The sequence below is a fragment of the Pistacia vera genome, unplaced genomic scaffold (genome assembly GCF_008641045.1).
Source record: "Pistacia vera cultivar Batoury unplaced genomic scaffold, PisVer_v2 Contig1133, whole genome shotgun sequence".
Classification (NCBI taxonomy): domain Eukaryota; kingdom Viridiplantae; phylum Streptophyta; class Magnoliopsida; order Sapindales; family Anacardiaceae; genus Pistacia; species Pistacia vera.
Genome location: NW_022195175.1, coordinates 55,409 through 61,060, shown reverse-complemented (window position 1 = coordinate 61,060; position 5,652 = coordinate 55,409).

Genomic DNA, 5,652 nt, shown 5'->3' with positions numbered 1-5,652 from the left:
AAAGACAATCGATCGGGGAAACCCATGTAGCCGAACAATCTCCTTAATGAAAAGGTCAGCAACATCCATGGCCATGTAGGGATGTTTAAGAGTCAAGAAATGGTTGTACTTAGTCGATCGGTCAACCACCACCAATATAGTGTTGACGCTATTTGCTTTCGAAAGTCCGGTGATGAAGTCTATGGAGATGTCTTCCCATACCTGATCAGGGATAGATAAAGGCTACAATAAGCTAGCGAGACTCAAAGCTTGGTACTTATTTTGTTGTCTGTTTAAGAGTCGACATACTCTTTGATATCCCATTTCATGCCTCCAAATATACCACACTTTTGAGCCTTTTAAAAGTACGAAAGAAACCTGAGTGCCCCCCAACAAGTGACGAGTGAAACTCATGTAGGAGTAATGGGATGTAAGCCCCTTTCTTTGGTAAAACCAGTCGGCTATTATACAAGAGATGGTGCCCAACTAATTTAAATGGTGTATGGCCATTCGGATCCAACAACAGCTTTTTGACAATCCCACACAATTTGTCATCTTGTTGAATAACATTCTCCAATTCTTCAAACCCTGCAAAATAACCCACAGACAGCCCATTGAAATCAACCTATTCACTTCTTCTAGATAACGCATCAGCTACCCAATTCTTTGTCCCTGGTTTATACTGGATGATAAAGTTTAAGCCTATCAATTTAGTAACCCATTTCTGTTGGTCTTCACTCAGTTGCCACTGATCTGTTAGGAAATGTAAGCTTGTTGGTCTGTTCTAATGATGAATCGCCGCCCCAATAAGTAATGTTGCCACTTTTAAACCACCATTACAATAGCCATTAATTTGTTTTCATAAACTGATTTAAGCTTAGACTGTGTGGATAACCCTTTGCTCAAAAAAGCTAACGGTTTACACTCCTGCATCATAACAGCCCCTAACCCACTCCCTGAGGCATCCGTCTCATTGATAAATTCTTTAGCAAAATCCGGCATAGCCAACACCAGTACTGATGTCATGATCTGCTTAAGCTCATCAAAGGCTTTTTGGGCTTCAGGATTCCATTGAAATGCATCTTTCTTAAGTAAACATGTAAGAGGAATTGCTATTTTTCCATAATCTTTGACAAACCTTTGGTAGTATCTAGTCAAACCAAGAAATCCACGTAATGCCCTGATATCCTTAGGAATTGGCCACTGTAAAACACTGTTGATTTTGGAAGAATCAACAGCCACCCTATCCGCCGAGATGACATGCCCCAAGTATTCTAATTTCCGTTGGCCGAAGAAACATTTCTTTTTGTTGGCAACCAGTTGGTGTTCTTCAAGTGTGCTAAGGGTGATCTCCAAGTGCTGAATGTGATCTTCTTTTGTATGGCTGTAAACCAATATGTCGTCAAAGAAGACCAAAATGAACCGATGCAGGAAAGGTCAAAATATGTCATTCATCAAGGCTTGAAATGTGGCTGGGGCATTGGTCAAGCCGAAAGGCATGACTAAGAATTCATAATACCCTTCGTGTGTTCTAAATGCCGTTTTGTGGGTATCCTTATCCTTCACTCGAATTTGGTGGTAGCCCGACTTCAAATCCAGTTTAGAAAAAATTAAAGCTCTTCCTAATTCATCAAATAATTCATCCACCACTGGAATGGGAAACTTATTCGGAACCGTTATCTTATTAAGGGCCCTATAATCAACATAGAATCTTCATCCGTCGTCTTTCTTTTTCACCAACAACAGTGGGCTGGAAAAGGGACTAAGGTTGGGTTTAATGATTCCGAAAGCTAACATCTCGCCTACTAGTTTCTCTATTTCATTTTTTGGTACTAGGGATAGTGGTAAGGTCTAATGTTTGGGGGTTGGGACCCGAGAGTGAGGCTAATGGAATGATCTAGGGTTCTAGGCGGCTGTAATCTTGATAATGAAGTGAAGACTGACTGAATCCGATTCAGAACTAGTAAGATGTTGTTGTCCCCCTCAAATTATAATTCCACTTGCTTTTGTAAATTCCCAAACTCAACAAAATATCCATGTCCCTCACACTGGATAGTCCTAAGCATAGCCTTTAAAGAAATTAGGGTCTCGCTTAAGGCAGGGTCACCCAAAATCTTCACAACTTTGTCTCCTAACTTAAACTTCATCACTTGTGTTTTCCAATCGACTGTTGTTTCTCCCAAGGTTTCCAACCAAGCAATACCCAGAACCACATCCGCATTGTTCATCTCAAATGGGAAAAAAATATGTATAATTGGAACTCCTTGGATATCCAGCTGCACCTCCCTACATTCTTCCTCACATTGCACTAGATAACTGTCACCAACTCTCACCTCGAAAGTCTGCGTCTGCATCACTAATATCCCCAATTTTTCTGTCACACCTTTGCTAATAAAATTGTGTGGTGCTCCATTATCAATCAACACTATCACTTCAGCCCCTCTGATTTTACCCTTCATTTTCATAATTTTTGGACCCGAAATACCCACAATCGAACTAATTGAGAGCTCTGTATCATCTTGCAATTGTTCTGCTACAGATTCACTCAACTCACCCCCACCATTGTTCATCTCATCCTGGTTATCCTCCTCATCAATCAAAATGACATGGAACTGTTTGTCCCCACATACCCCACACGCCCTTTTTCTCTGAATCTCAAGTTCTGTCATTTGTTTGAAAGGAAACTCCCTCCTAAAATTCGAATTGGTCGGTGGTCGTTGAATAGAGTTGTTGCTGCCGCGTTGGCTGTCGCTCGAAACAACATGGACATGTCGATCATTCCAATTTCAGCCTGTCTGTGCACTAAAAGTTGGGTTTTGGTTTGCATTTGTGTTTGCAGTACCTGATGGTATCATCGGGTTAGACACGTATGAATGCCTTGACCCGTTTTAATGCTGCCCCAAATTCTTACCTGACCCACTACTATGAGTCCAAGCCATTCTATTAACTCCATTTACAACTCCAGGCCTTAAACCCTTACTTAGCCCATTCTTCAATTCATCCAAGGCCCAATTTTTCTCTTCTATTTTCTGGGCCAATTCAATTAGTTGAATTATTAAATTGGGTATGCCTAATCTGACTTCAGCTTTAATTTCTGGCCTGAGCCCATTTAGGAAAGCAACCCACAGTATGTCTTCTTTCTCATCTCTTAATGGTGCAAAGAGTGCTTCAAAATTGCATCGGTAATCTTCCGTAGAACCAGTCTGCGGGATTCCCATCAGTGCTTCATATGGTCCTCCCTCTTGGGATCCACCAAACCGATGAAGTAAAGAGAGTTTAAACTCAGGCCATGATGCGACTGAAGCATGTATTTCCATCCATTGAAACCAATTTATCGCGTCTCCCTCCATACACACAGCCATTGTGTTCAACCTCTCCTCCTCCGCCACATGATACACATTAAAGTATCATTCGATCCTAAATAACCACCCATAAGGATCCTCACCCATGAATATTAGCAAATTTTGGTCGACTTCGTCCAGTCATTGTGTTTTCATCGTTTGTGTTTAGGTTAGGTTCCCCGTTTTCCTCCTCTATGTTTGGAGTCGGGTTCACCGGTATTTCTATCGACCCACCCCTTTTAGCTGTCCTAGCTTCTTCCTCGTCTTTACATCTAATCCAAGCTTGGATTTCCAGCAAACAATCTCTCATCGTTCCCATGTCCTCTCCATAATATCTAACCTGTTTTCCATCCTTATTCCAACCATTCCCCGATCGTTACTGCACTCTAATACCACTTTGATAGAACCCTCCTTTTATGTCAACCTGCAAAATCACACATGCACTCAAATACCCAGAATTCCCAGTCACCTCAACAACAAACGCAAGACAATTCAACAATACTTTCTGAAATACCTATGTATTACTATTAATATCCAAAACAAACACCAGTTCAATCCTCAACAAGGTACACCAAGTACAATCTAGAAAATGAACAACAATTTACAATAAGCAATTTGACAAAAGAGAAAAAGAAAGAAAAGAAAGATAACTCAGGATAACTAGCTGGCTTCGAGGGCCAATACCTCCCCAACCCAAATTCCCCTTTACTTTTTTGATGCCACAAACATTCCCTGTCAACCCTTTTTATGCATAATTCCCACTCTAACAGAATTTCTTTAAACCCAATCTGAAGATGCCCACTTGTTCATTGCTTAATGCATAGTAAAATGCTATTTATCCTCTATTCCCTCTCTTATTCTTTTTGCTGAAGACGTGCAATAAAAGCGTCTCATCAAAACTCCACATTCGATCAAAGCTTCTGAAAATCTGTAAGAATGAACCAATCTCCACAAAATTAACTTTCCCAATCCATCGATCTTTATCAGCAGGCTCGTTCTCCTGAATAACAAGACAATCAATCATATGCTAAGGCTTCATGGATGAGGATAACTCTAGGAAAAAGAAAAAGGAAAACAGTGACTAGCAAGCAGAGCTTACCCCCATTTTTTATCATGGAGTTGTTCCATGGGTGGACAAAAGAAATTAGCATTTACACACATTGGCCAGCCTAGCCGGAAACAGTCAAAAGACCTGTAATTAAAAGCACAGTGAATTTTATCTACAAAAGTATGTCTGGTGAAGAGAATAAATGTAACAAATGGAAGTCTAATACCAGAAGTACTCATTTAAACCATCATAATTCCTCCATTGAGAATATTTTGATCTTCCTTTCTAGCTTCGTTCAGCTTCCTGTCAAGAAACACAATCATTGTGATCTTTTTTCAATATCTATGCCAACAGAAATACAAAAACATGGAATGAACCGAAAAGGAAATACAACACTAAAAACTTATGGGCCTTCCAGAGATATCATATAGCATGCATACCCTTGTAATTACATATAGGCGTAACGACTTTCCTCAAGAAAGCTTTTTCATCACCTCCATAGGCTGGCCTCGCACGCTCTCCTGTCATGGGACTGATATTTCCAGCAAGCATACCATACAATTCAAATGCTGTCTACAATTGTAAACTACAACAATCTTCAGCTCAAGCAGCTAAAGTTTTCAGTTCCTGAATATCGGTACTTTCTGCATTTCTCTTTCAACAAACTGCAAGTGGATCATTTTTAGTTTAATGAATTGACAAGTTGCAGCTGATATTTTTGTGCAAGTTGGCAAGGTTGTTACTCGTTTGTTATGCAAGTGGCATGGGTTGTTATTCTTTAGTTATGCAAGTTGACAAGTGGCCATGCAACTTGCATCAATGTAAATAATCTAATGGTTAGAGTAAACCTATGTAACATAGAATGTGTGGTTGGGATTCCAGAGAAATGAGGCAGCACATGACCTGCTTTTGTTATAAATTGTGAATGTAAAAGTCAAATTGTTATTAAGAAAAATCAGTAAGAAATAAATGCTTCAGTACTGATTCCTTTACTATCTGTTTCAGAGTCTTTATACTCTGTCTTTTCTTCCTTTTTTTCTTTTGTATGTTTTTATGGTATCAGAGCCTTAATTGACAAACGTCAATGGCTGATCCTAATTCCTCTACATTAACTTACATCAACACTGATGGAAAGATCTCAAGCTCAGTATCATCTTTTCCTCTGGCAAATGCTCTACCAACCATCACCGTGAAACTAGGAGAGAAGAACTATGCCTACTGGAAGTCACAAGTAATCCCTGCATTAAAAGCCTACGAACTGGAAGGTTTTGTTACAGGTGATAA